The sequence below is a fragment of the Acinonyx jubatus genome, chromosome A1 (assembly GCF_027475565.1).
Source record: "Acinonyx jubatus isolate Ajub_Pintada_27869175 chromosome A1, VMU_Ajub_asm_v1.0, whole genome shotgun sequence".
NCBI lineage: Eukaryota > Metazoa > Chordata > Mammalia > Carnivora > Felidae > Acinonyx > Acinonyx jubatus.
The window spans coordinates 54,447,767-54,462,500 of NC_069380.1; positions in this window are offsets into that span (position 1 = coordinate 54,447,767).

Genomic DNA, 14,734 nt, shown 5'->3' on the forward strand with positions numbered 1-14,734 from the left:
CCACAATGATTCAGTTCTTCACTGTCTGCCATCTGGTATATAATGACTTTCTTATTGATCTTCATAATAGTATTCTTGGTTCCTATTTTCATGGTATATAATTTGAAATTTTTATAGACAATGCTTGCTCTGCTTCCCAATTCAGTACCTTCAGAATAAATGGTATAACAACCTATGTAACAGCCCTAAGACCCCATCTGTTCTCAGTTCTCACACTTTTTCTTGTTCAGTCTGTTCTAGTCTTGTGTAATCTTGCTGTTCCTTGAAATTTCCAGGGCTTTTGCCTTGGGTCTTTTTTTTTTTTCTTTCTGGAATTGATGTTTGCTTAATGAATTCTATTATACTCATCTTCAACACCATCAGGCTAATATTAGAGAACAGTGAGATTTTCCCAACAATCCTTTTAAAAGTGTCTCCCCATACTACCCATCCCACTTTTTGATTAATTTTTCACTGCACCATGTATTACCTTCTACATATTATATAAGATTTGTCCTCTTTGTGTTTATCAACTGTTTCCATGTTTCCTCACTGCTCTTAAGTGAAATTAAGGTCTAGATAAGGTAGACTTTATTGTGTATATGTGTGTGTTTCTTAAAAGTATATTCCAGATATTTTCATAGAGACTTATAGACACTTTGTTGACTCTGATGGATGAATGTTAAACCTCTTTAATGGCAACAAGGATTGATATAAAACTGTTTTTTTTCATTTCTTAAAACACACACACATACACACACACCCTAATGAGCAAAACAAGAGTCTTCTCCTAATACCTCAGTACCTAAACATAAATAAGAATCTCTCTGAATGAGGTTAATCTGCTACAGTAAAAATAAATGGATTCAAAGAATAAGAGAGTCCAATCTACTCCTCATCTGTACTTTTATATGTCAACTTAATTCAATTTTCCGTATTTACTTCCTGTTTAAAAAAAAGAAAAACCAGCATCTAAGAAAATACGGAAAATACCTCTGGCTATTCTAAAATGTACATTGATAGCATTTAAAAATAATAGATGGTTTCAGAAAGTAGCATGCACATGTCTATACAATACTGAATGATAGAGTGAAAATGTGTTCAGTTTGTGTCTGATACTACAAAATACTACTAATTCTGCTTCCATTTTCATATGAAATGTGATAAATAGCTGTATATGGAATGACTTAGAATTTCCAAAAGAGGCAAATTCCCATAGTAACAAAGCTCCAAAAAACTTAGTTATGATTTTTTTAAGGCAAAACTGAGGTATGTTTATAAAATAAGGTTTTCTTAAGTTATCATATATCATTAATGAGGAGAAAGGAAAAGCACTAGTTTTCACAAAAAATACTAAGTCATTTATTTTTATCATTCTTCATCACGTAGCTATTTCATAATAACCTAACATGTTCACATTCATAGTAAGGAACACACACAAAAAAAATGTGCTTTCAATGTCTGCAATCAAAGCTTAGATATAATCTGTTAGTTTTGATTCAAACTTGTAAATGATTAAATATTAAACAAAAATCAAATATTTGATTTTATTTCAGTAAATAATAGTTAAAAGGTTTATATTTATATAGTGAGAGTTAAGTAGACTTTGAATATATACATTTAAAGTAAGTGTGGGCCATGCAATCTAAATTTAATTCATCTTCTGAAAAAAATAATAATGATTAGGCATATATAATGATGTAATTAACAATTAGTTGTCTGTAAGGTAAGTAAAAATATTTTCCTTCCATCATTAAATATATTTCACCAATTCTCTGTGAAGAATATGTTTACTTTAAAGTCTTTTTTTTTAATTTTTTTAATTTTTATTTATTTTTGAGAGAGGGAAAGAGACAGAGTGGAGCGGGGGAGGAACAGAGAGAGGGAGACACAAAATCCAAAGCAGGCTTCAGGCTCCGAGCTGTCAGCACAGAGCCTGATGCGGGGCTCGAACTCACAAACCATGAGATCATGACCTGAGCTGAAGTTGGATGCTTAACCAACTGAGCCATCCAGGCACCCCTACTTTAAAGTCTTTTAAATTCCATGCATGTTATGAAACTAACAGGTAGTTTCTCTAAGTAAAATAACTGTAATTAATTCCAAGAAAGATGTAGAGGATATCTAGTAACATTTGATTGATTGATTATTGAATGGTGGACCTCTTGGCAACATCATTTACTTGCTGATTGATTGCTATAATAGAGGCACTTTTGGACCCCTATCAACACATACTAATGTCAACATTTAGATAAATTAGAATGTCAAGTTCTTACCATATAGAGTTTACAACAGGTTTTGAGGGAAATGATTTCTGACTGGAGGTCAAAAAATAATGACATGGTGACATTACAGCTGTCAGAAGTTGGTAGAGCACAGGAGAGCAAAGTAGAAAATAATGAAATCAGAATAAGAAAGATAATCAAGGAATAGAAAGCAGTAGTAACATTTATAGAAGGTTTGTTCTTAAACTGGAAGTTGGAATTTAGTCTTCATCCATATATAAGCTAAATATCCATTGTCACTGATCACTCCTAATTATTTAGATGGCTTATAAACTACAGCATTCAAGCAAGAATAGAATTTCTAATACAGCCAGATTCTTCATTTCTTAGATATGGATGTTGGAACTAAAGGAAATTATTAGAGGTCACATAATTAATTATTGACAAACATAACTGCTATTTTCATAGTATTTGTTATTTAATATTGTTTAGGCTAGATTGTAAAATAATGCTTTCCTATGATTATCTCTACCAACTTTGTGTGAAGATGCCCAGTGTAACGAAAAAGAAGTAAATTTTGGAGTCATACTCTGAGGATCAAATCTGAGAAATATTATGTGTTTAAATGTTTAAATGTTCTAGAACTCATTTCTTTCATTTGAAGAGAATAAGTTTTACTATCTGTAGAGATGTTATACACATCAAATGTCATTCAACAGATATTGTTAATTCCTCTTTAGTAGATATTTATTGGATATTAGATGTTTATATCACAATTCTCTTGCTGTTCTGAGTTATCAATAAGGGGTCCAAAGATTATCTTGCTCAATATGTTCATAAATTTACAGTGTTTAAAGATCCCCATTCTTCTTGCCTAAATTACTGTACAGAAATATTTATCAATATTAAAACTTAAAATAATGTCCCAATTTAGCCAAATTTTACAATGATGCTTAGCCTAAAATGATTGATATTTTAAGTTTTAAAACCTTGGCTGTTCCTAGGAATATAGAATTTTTCCTCCCCTTGAAAGAATTTATGTTGAAAATTCTACTTTGTGTCAGAAAAGCATGTAAATAAATTAAGAGCATAGGATTTGATATTCAACAGAGTTATTGCCATCCCTGAAACATGTCATTTATTATACGTATGACCATGGGAAGGTTAATATTTTATCTCCAAACTTTAGTTTTCTCAATAATGAAATAAAAAAGGGAAAATATAATAAAAAAAGAAAGGGAAAAGAAACCTTAGTAACCATCTCACAGGGTACAGAGGAGTGACTAGGAGATCTAAAGTACCTGAAACAATATTGGATATAATAATAAGCTCTTAAAAGTATATATTATTCATTGAATAAATTAATGGGCATATTTGGTTTTAAAAGCACTATTAGTTTATGAGAGCTCTGTAACTCTAAATTTCATCTACTAAAACACTTCATTCTAACACATACACACATACACCTCCATATCCTTTGTGATCATTAACTGTTTAGGAAAGGGATGGTTTTTTTTAATGGTGCTTTAAGCTGATTACATGAAAAACACAGAAACCATTCTATTAGTGATGTAAATACATAATAATTAAGAATGAAACTGACAGGATTTCTTTTATATCAAGAAAACTGATCTTTGTTCTTAATATAAATATATGAAGATAGGTACATATCACTTAGTAATATGTGGTAGGTTTAATACACTATATTAAGAAATCTGTTATTCATTGTTACTTAAAAAGAAATCTCTAGTTCTAAAGCTATTTTATAATACTTCAATGATAAAGTGTTTAAATATACATACTCAGTTATTTTCATTGAATGACAACATATAACAAAATTTCAACCTGTCTAGTAGGACTTTTGGGTGTTAAACAGGCAGTTAGGAATTTTTTTAATGTTTATTTATTTTTGAGGGAAAAAGACAGAGTGCAAGCAGGAGAGGGGCAGAGAGAGAGGGAGACACAGAATATGAAACAGGCTCCAGGCTCTGAACTGTCAGCACAGAGCTCAACTCAGTGCTCAAACTCATGAGCCATGGGATTGTGACCTAAGCTGAAGTCAGATGCTTAACCAACTGAACCACCCAGGTGCCCCAGGCAGTCATGATTTCTGATCTCATATAGTTCACAGTTAGTTAAGGAATAACTATAAAAATAAAAAAAGGAATAAAAATATATTTTATTTTATGATGGTATACCTACATGTGCTGGGTATGCCTACAGGTGATCTAGCCCAACCTAAACTGCAAGGAAAACCTCTCCAAGGAAACTTGAAATGGGTATGAGTTAAGCAGAAGGAGCAAACAGGGGAGTGGCTCCAGAAAGAAGGAACATGTGAGAACTCTAGGATCTAAGAAAGGACATGCTACATTAAAACATCTGCTAGAAAATCTGCTACAAGAAGAATGTATGAGAAGACTACGATAAGAGACACAAAGATGAGAGACTATGAAGGAAAGGACGACAGAGTTAAGGAAGATTCTTGTCTCTCTTCTAAATTCAAAAGATAAAAATGGAATGATTCAAAAAACGAATGTAGCATGATATGCAGCTCTGTCTGGAGAACTTAAAATTGGTATGAAGAAAGAAAAAAACAACAGAAAGTGCAAGAGTTCAGATGCTGTTGCTGTATTCCAGCGAAGTGAAGACGGTGGACACTACTAAATTGATTTTGTTTGTGATATAAAGGATTAACATATTTGAAATAGAATTACAAGGTAAATAGTTTGCCAATTGGTAAAGTAGTGTACATGGGAGAGAGAGGGATTAGGAATAATGTTTATGTTTATGGATATTTGGGGCTAATGCATGGGTGATGGTGAGTAGGTTGTACTAAGGAAGACACAGATGTTCCTAGAGAGATAATTTATTTTGGATATATTGGGATTTAATGGCTGTGAGATAGACAAAGAATCAGAAAACACACAATTTGGATGATAATTGATTAAAAAAAAGGAGTAGATGACATTGATGGGAAAGTTTTTATTTTATTTTCAGGCACAGATAAAATATTTCATGTCATTGCAGTTTGTATGAAGAAATTACACGAATTTTTGTGAACTTGATCAGGGAAAGCTATTTCTGGTATTAGCAAAAATGAAAGCTTTGGATAGACAAGGAATTACCCCCAGGTAGAGAAGCTACACTGCCTCTTTCCACCACAATTTAGGCATTGCATTGGATATCTTTTGTTTGCCTTGCTAGGCCCACTCTATTCTTATTCACCTGCCTAGGGCCCAGGGAGGCTAACCTGCCTAGGCTGTTTCAGTAGGCATTTTTTGCCTTCGGGCTTTGAGTGGTTGCTGCTAAGAGAGAGCCCCTGCAAGAGACGGTAGGAGGGTGGTAAGCTATGGGGAACTGGTTCCACCATGTCACATCTGTTTGCATCCACTGACAGGTGCTGAAGAGTACCTGTCAGATGGCCCTCTCCACAGAACTTCCTGAGTCTTCAGGTTCTGGAAGCCACAAATCCCCCTCACTCTGTGGGCCTAGCAGTGGCAAGGGAGCACAATTCCTATTGCACTATTTCATATGGTAGTTTCCCTATATCCTGAGGGCACTTTTTTAAAAACATTTATTCTTTTTTTATTTTTGAGACAGAAAGAGAGTGGGGGAGGGGCAGAGACAGAGGGAGAAAGAGAATCCCCAGCAGGTTCCAGCTTTTATTGCAGAGCCTGACACAGGGCTCAATCTCACAATCTTTGGATCATGACCTGAGCTGAAATGAAGTCTGATGCTTAACCGAGCCACCCAGGCACCCCTGAAGGCACTTTTACAATAGTCTCTTTTTTACAACTATCCTCAAATGATCCAACTTGAATATGTCATCATTTCCTACCAGTTCCTCACTGATAAAATCCTTTAGGTCTCTGCTGCTTTTGACATTTACCCTAAAGAATGTGAAAATAAATAAGGTAAAATGCCTAGGATATTCATAATGTAGTTTTCCAATACAATGAAGCAATAGTGTCCTCTTGTGTTTCCCCATTCATATTGGGATGAAATACTTAAATGTGAAACAGAAAACCATCATAATCCTAGTGGAGAGGGGTGCTTGGGTGGCTCAGTCAGTTAAGCATCTAACTCTCATTTATGACCTAAATCACGATATCATGGTTCGTGAGTTCTGGCCCCATGTCAGGCTCGGCGCTGGCAGTGTGGAACCTGCTTGGGATTCTCTCTCTCTCTCTCTCTCTCTCTCTGCCCCTCCCACTCTCTCTCTGTCTCTCTTAAAATAAATAAATAAACTTAGAAAAAATCCTAGAGGAGAAAACAGACAGCAACCACTTTGACCTCAGCTAGGACAACTTCTTCCTAGACATGTTGCTGAAGGCAAGGGAAACAAAAGCAAACATGAACTATTGGAACTTCATCAAGATAAAACAGTTCCGCACAGCAAAGGAAACACTCAGCAAAACTAAAAGGCAGACCACCGATTGGGAGATGTTTGCAAATGACATACCTGATAAAGAATTTACCAAACTCTACACCCCAAAAGCAAATAGCCCAGTTGAGAAATGGGCTCTGTACCAGTACGGAGCCTGCTTGGGATTCTCTTTCTCTCCGTCTCTGCCCCTCCCCCACTCACACAAGAGCGTGCATGTGCACAGGCCCACTCTCTAACTCTCAAAATAAATAAATAAACATTCAAAAAAGAAGACAACCATATGGCTAACAGATACATAAAAGCATGCTCAACATCATCAGGGAAATACAAATCAAAACCACAATGAGATACCATCATGTCACGCCTGTCAGAATGGCTAAAATTAAAACACAAGAGGAGAGATAGCAGGTGGCGGTGAGGATGCAGAGAAAGGGGAATCCTCTTGCACTGTTGGTGGGAATGCAAACTGGTATAGCCACTGTGGAGAATAATATGGAGGTTCCCTAAAAAACTGAAAATAGAACTACCCCATGATACAGCAATTGCACTATAGGTATGTACCCAAAGGATACAAAAATACAGATTTGAAGGGGTATGTGTACCCCAATGTTTATAGCAGCATTATCAACAATAGCCAAAATATGGAGAGAGTCCAAATATCCATCAATTGATAAATGGATAAAGAAGATGTGGTATACATACATACAATGGAATATTATTCTGTCATCTAAAAGAATGAGGTCTTATTATTTGCAATGGTGTGGATAGAGCTAGAATGTAGTATGCTAAGTGAAATAAGTCAATCAGAGAAACAAATATCATATGATTTCACTCATGGTAGAAAATAACTCTGATTAGTCATTGCAATCTGTTTAAAGGATTCATGCCAGACTTTTCTATAAGGTAATGGTGAAAATATTATACTCCTAGTGCTTGGTACCAGAATTCTATTTATTGTGATATTTAACACTTTTGTTAAAACTAATTCATAAACTAACTTAGAAAAAGCTAATAATAAAAGAATCCCAAGCATAGGCATGGACATTAGGGAGCTAACAGAAGGTAACAGAAAGGAGGCACAATCTTATGGGGTTTACAAGTCAGAGAGCCATGGACTAATTTATGTGATATGATCCTTTAACAGTAATGCAGTAAGAATGACACTTGATAATATTTTTTAACTATATTAATTAGTAGACTTTTGTAAAAACCAGTAAGAGAGTTGAATTTGGCCATTAGGTGGTTAGGATGGAATTGAAATGGGTTGCTTACACACAGCTAAGGGGACACTCATGATCATATGGAAAAAGACACCCTTAATTCATTGAAATCTTGTGGTTGTCTCTATGTTCTCATAAGTCAAACTGTAAGGTGTGATACAAATTTACCTAAATCCCTGATAGGTAGAATAGATTCTTCTGTCCAAGATTCCCTGATCCATATTAACAAAGATGAACAGCAGTTATAACCATAAAACTATTATACAATCTTAATATTATGAAATATATTTATATTCAAAGATATTTTAATGGTATGTTAACATCAATGTGTATTTTCAAATCAGATTTATTATAATGTTATATCTTACTATACAAATTTTATTTTTAAATAAGCCCTTTATTAACTTTAAATATAAATATTTTATTTTTTAAATAGAAATATATAAAATAATTTAAATATCAGTTGACTAATACAACCAAGATTGTAATATCTAGAGGTACTGAAAAGAGATCAATAGCATTCTGCTCAAGATTAGTTTATGTCTAGTTATTCTATATTTTATATAATTGTTAATTGGAAATTGGACTCCTATTTAATCAAACAATTGTTAAAATGCTATATGAATAAACACATATAGAATTTTTTTAATGCCTCTGTATGGAATCACTATTAATATGGCATTAGTAGAGAAAAATAGGAATACAGCATCTTGAGAAATACATTTGTAGCATCAGGCTACTCCAGATTCAGAAAACAGCACTATAGTGAGTTGGGAAAAAAAGTATGAGAGGAGGAAATGAAAGAAAAAGTAATGAGGAATAAAGTTGAGGAAAACAAGAATTATAGAATAATAGAAGCAAAGCAATTGATGTGGGAGTTATGGAGTTTTATAAGTCTTTGACCTTAATTCTCAGCTATTCTGAAATTAAATAAAGGAAGTTATTTAACTTTCCTTATTGGAAAATGAATGTAGTGGACAAGTTGACCCCAAAGCACCCTTCTAACTTAATTTCTTATGCTTCCAGGAATTGAAGTTAGTGACTATTAATTATCATCATAATAAAAGGAAATGTTAAATGATGACAAATATCAGAAACTACTTTGGCACTGTTTCTGTGAATAAAGTGCATATCAATCCCTAGTGTGCACTGAATAACATCGACCTCAAAAAAACCTTGAGAAATTATATGACTCTGACCTGCAACTCATTATTTAATGCCTGGAAATATCATTCCATTTGTAAATGCCCCACTGCCCCCAATGAAATATACATACCTTAGATAAGGATCACATTTTTTCTTATGGCTTGATTTACTATCAAGAAGTGTTTATTGATTAATTACACACACACATATTTTTTCCACTTATTTGACTTTCTTCTCTCTCTCTCTCTCTTTTTCTCAACAGATATTGGCTGTAGATATCTAGATCTAGATATACATATTGGGGGGGGGGGGACAGAGGACAAGTCAAACTAATGACTAATAAGAAACAATGGCCTTATGTTGGAAAAACGGAACATAGTATTGCTAATACATTAGATACTAAAGACAAATTATTTTACTTAAACTACAAAAGACACCGCAAGATGGGATTTTCATTCCCAATTTATCTACTTTTGAAGTTTAATTAATTGAATCTAAGTCTATTTTTTTTCTCACTAAAACAGGGCATTACATTATTTTAAATCTACTTCATAATTATTGCACCTACTTAAAAATACACTTTTTGTAGTTTTTACTATACATGGGGCACTGTGCCTCAAGTCTCCTTAATATTCCAATAAATATTTGCATGTACTCTATTTCACTATCAGAAATGCAGCAAAACAGTTAAAGTAAGTGGAAACTTATGGTGGATGTCTTTCTAGATATTGAAAGTTGTTTGCTTTTCTGGAGATAAATAAATTTGTCAAGCCAGAAAATTATGACATATTTATATCCAACAAGAATTCTGAATTTCATTAGGACTGAGTGATAGGCTGGTGGAAATTGGATTTGGATTTGGAGATATCAGCTTACCCTATATGTGTGGTTCTAGGAAGAAGAGCCTCCTTATTGGCAGGAGTGAACCTGAGAGGAAAAAAACAGTCCAAGCCCGCTACTACTGACAAACATTATTTATGAAAGAACTTCACTTCTATGATAATTTACATAAAATTAAGAAGAGTCAGAAAAGAAAATAATATCTAATGTTAATCCCAATCTAAATTTCAGAACAGGACAAATGAAAGGAAATTTGCCCAAATGTTAAGATTACATATTTGAAAACTACTTTTCAATTCATGAATAAAAATAATGTTTCAGGAAAAAAATATCAATTTTAGTAGAATGAGAGAAAATAAGTTCTTTGTAAAATATATAGTTAGGGATAAAGAAAAATAAGATAGAAAAATTTCTTGAGGTTTCAATTATCTATATCTATAGATAGATATAGATATAGATATAGATATATATGAACTGTTAGTGTTTACATTTTCCTCAGAGAAAGGGTTAAGATTATCATCATGTTCAGTATAAGACATGTTAGGCAAGGGTGTTTGGTAGTATGTTTTTTTCCTTGCTGGGCAAGCATTTGTTATACAGTGAAAATGCAAACACAGGCAAATTTTCTAATGCCACAGAGACCTGAATTGTAAAAACAAAGGTTAGTTGCAAATATTTAATCCATCTAAAAAAATAACAGAGATTCAATACTACTTTATTGAGTTTCTGATTGCAGTTTTTTGCCAAAATGTGAGATTGTGACACTGAATTATATAGTAAAGTTCTTCACAAGATTATTTCCAAAGTACTAATTTCTTCAAATATTATTTGAATTATCAAATATCAATATCAAATATCAAATATTAGTATTTCTTCAATATAAGTATTTCTTCAATACTAATATCAAATATTAGTATTTCTTCAAAATACTAATGAAATTCAGAATTCTTCCTATTGGATATAAATATGTCATAATTTTCTGGCTTGACGCATTTATTTATCTCCAGAAAAGCAAACAACTTTCAATACCTAGAAAAACATTTAGCTACAATATGTGATATACTAATAAACTAATTGTATTTGGTGAATGATATTAATATTTATTTTCATATACTTAAAATTTCATAATATTAGATTGTTGTCCATACCTTTCTAAAGTTTTGATATGATATAAATTTTGCTATTATATGAAACTACTAAAATTACTAAATTAAAAACAAACTAGTATTAAATAGGTAAAATAGTTATCATTATTTTAAATTTCTTTTATGTGCTAACCTCAAAATAAGTCATACACACACACACACACACACACACACATAATTATAATAAGCATAAGCACACATAGTGATTGTGCCAAATAACTTAATGAAAAAAAAAAACCTTTTCTAGAAGTAAATTGAAAGCTTGTATTATCTTTGAGAATCTAAAGATTATACTGAAGATAGACATTATATAATACTTAAATACAATTTAAAATTCTAAGTAGCTTGAAATCCTCATAGGCCACAAGAAATTGTTTCCCAGTGCAGCACAATCTCTCTCATTTTTGCCCCTGATATGTCATAATCACATACCCAATCACCCATTCAAATTGCTGGGAAAAGAGGAAAAAAAAAAAAAAAAACTATCAGAGATCAAAGGATTCAATGTGCTTCCCTACCAACTTAATGATAGTTGTTCTTCACTTTCCTTTTCTCTTTTCTTGTGATTTCATACTGCCTTGCAATCAATATTAACCAGTTAAAAAATAAAGATGTTGTTTCCTAGGCATATCATATCAAAGGTATGGATTGAATTGCTCCTTTTTTCCAGCAATTAAGATGCATAACTTGTGCAGCTGCTCTGGAAAACAGTGTGGAGGTTCCTCAAAAAAATAAATAGAACTACCCTATGACCCAGCAATAGCGCTACTAGGAATTTACCGAAGGGTTACAGGAGTGCTGATTCATAGGGGCACACGTACCCCAATGACTAAGCAGTGCTTTCAACAATAGACAAATTATGGAAAAAGCCTAAATGTCCATCAACTGATGGATGGATAAAGAAGATGTGGTTTATATATACAATGGAATACTACTTGGCAATGAGAAGGAAATCATGCCATTTGCAGTAACGTAGATGGAACTGGAAGGTATTATGCTGAGTGAAATAAATCAGTCAGAAGGACAGATATATGTTTTCACTCATATGTGGATCTTGAGAAACTTAACAAAAGACAATGGGGGAAGGGAAGGGGAGAAAAATAGTTACAAACAGAGAGGGAGGGAGGCAAACCACAAGAGACTCTTAAATACAGAGAACAAACTGAAGGTGGATGGGGGGTGTTGGGGAGAGAGGAAAATGGGCGATGGGGATTGAAGATGACACTTGTTGGGATGAGCACTGGGTGTTGTAGTAAGCCAATTTGACAATAAATTATATTCATAAAAAAGTAACATAATTTATCAAATTAAAAAAGATGCATATACCATACAAGGAGAAATATCATATCATTCTAAGATCTTAAAGTAGTGACCCTAATTAACAATTGGACTTAATTATCAAAGGCAGACAGTAAGTTTACACAGTGTCTTAATTTTTTTTAAGAGAAAGAGAGAGAGAGAGAAACAGTTAAGAATTACTATATATACGTTGATACATGACTTCTTTGGATTGCAAATGTGGGCCAATAAATTTATGGTTTTATTGAGACCATTGGCCCCAATAATTCTCTTTCAAGATTTAAAACAGTGGTATATTACTATATTTTTATAACAAAAAACAAAAATTGAAGCATCTTTCAATTTTTTAGTTTATACTTTAAAAATATAACAGTTATTTGTCTCTGGGTTGCAAAAATTCTCAATTTTTACATATCAAGTTTTTTTTTATATTAAATAGAAGTATATTTAGTAGAAAAACTATTATCAGTGAAAGAAAAACTTTATCTTTCTAAACAAAAAAAACTTTAAATTTATGTTTCTTTTTAAGATTTATTTGTTTTTGAGAGAGAGTGCGAGCTGGGAAGGGGCAGAGAGAGCGGGGCACAGAAGATCCAAGACAGGCTCTGCACTGACAGCAGCAAGCCTGATTCAGGGCTCAAACTCACAAACTGTGAGATCATGACCTGAGCCGAAGTCCGACGCTTAACCAACTGAGCCACCCTAAATTTATGTTTCTATAGGTTATTTCACTGTATTTGTAAACAGATGATTACATGAATTGAGGGAGAGATTATTAGGTGATCTCACTATGTACTTTGAGGATGATAATACATGCATAATTCATAACTATGGGAATCTTAAAATGTAATTATATGTTAAGACTTTCTTCACTCTAATTTTCTGAACAAATTCTAAGCCTGAAAATATATAATAATTTTCACTTTGAAACCAGTCTCCTTAAAGACTTTTTTCTAAAAATAGAATTTACTTAAGTATCTTTAAATGTAATTCATAAAAATATATGTATTATAAAATTAAGAGAATAAACAGCCCAATTTTGGACTTGTAACTTTAGTTAACTTGATGAAATTCAGTTTTTTCTAATAAAGTGATTAATTTATTCCTCATCATATTAATATGATAACCAGCTAATATCCTGAGATTACATTTATTTGAACCATTTAGATCAGTTTGCATTGCTATTAACTAGAATTAATATGAAATCGATAGCTTCACCATGGAAATCCTGTTATCTCTGAAAAATTCTCTTATTTCTGTTGATTCATAGTAATACATTAACCAAATGTAGTTGTTCTCAGATTACAAGAGAACTACTACTTTATTTACAAAAAAGTACTTTTTTTGTACTTTCCATGTACAAAAAAACTGTCAATAATACATACAATTAATGCTATGAATGAAGCTAATGTATGAAGTATACTCATTAATTCCTTATATTATATTTAATTATTAAATATAATTATCAGCCATATTAATTACATGGGAAAGAATATTAAGAAATTAAGAAGTTCTTAAATGTGTCTATCTGGGCATTTTCCTAATATTTATGTACAAAATTGAACACTCACGATTACTGGGAAGCTTTTTTCTTTTTTTTTTCTTCTCACCAATCTGTAATTATAATATAATTGTAGTTGGTTTTCTGGTGCATTTAACTCATGCGTCAAGATTTTGATAGTCCAGGAAAATAAGTTCTTGATTTTCAAATATCTGAACATAATCACATACAGTACCTCCATTAGATCATAACTGGATTGAAATATTTTCCAAATATACAGATGCTAAGAAAGAAACCTGGAAATCAAATGGAAAATGTCTTTGATGCCTTCCTTAATATATCAACAAAATTTCTCACTTCCCCCTCATCTCTCTATTCTTCCTTCCCTTCCCCTTTCTCTGGCTCTCTTCTTTGTCTTCACCTTTCTCCTCCTCTCCTTCCCTCTTCTCTCTTCCTCTTCCTTTTCCACTCCCCTGCCTTCTTTTTCTCCTCCTCCCCCTTCTTTTTCTTCCACTATAACTTTTCTAAATCAGTATAAATCAAAATTTTTAAATTTAAGCACTAGTAAAATTTGGGACTAATAATTCTTTGTGTGGGGACTGCCCTATGCATTATAAAGTGTCTAGCAGCATTTTTGACATCTATTCCCTAGATGTCCAGAGCAAATGTCCTGTAGTGACAATAAAAAAAATCTTCAGATATTGCCACTGATATAGATGCTTAAATTAGCCTTGATGCTATTGAGAGTTCTTGGTAGAATATTTTGTACTTCTATATGGATTTATTATTGTTCTTGTTGTTATTATTATTATTTGTTTTAGAAAGAAAGGGTGCAAGCAGGGGAAGAGGGGCGGCCTGGGGGCTGGAGAGAGAGAGAGAGAGGGAGAGAGAGTATCTTAAGCAGGCTCCATGCTCAGCATAAAGCTCAAATAGCTTGATCCCACAACCTTGGTATCATGACCTGAACCAAAATCAAGAGTCAGACGCTCAAC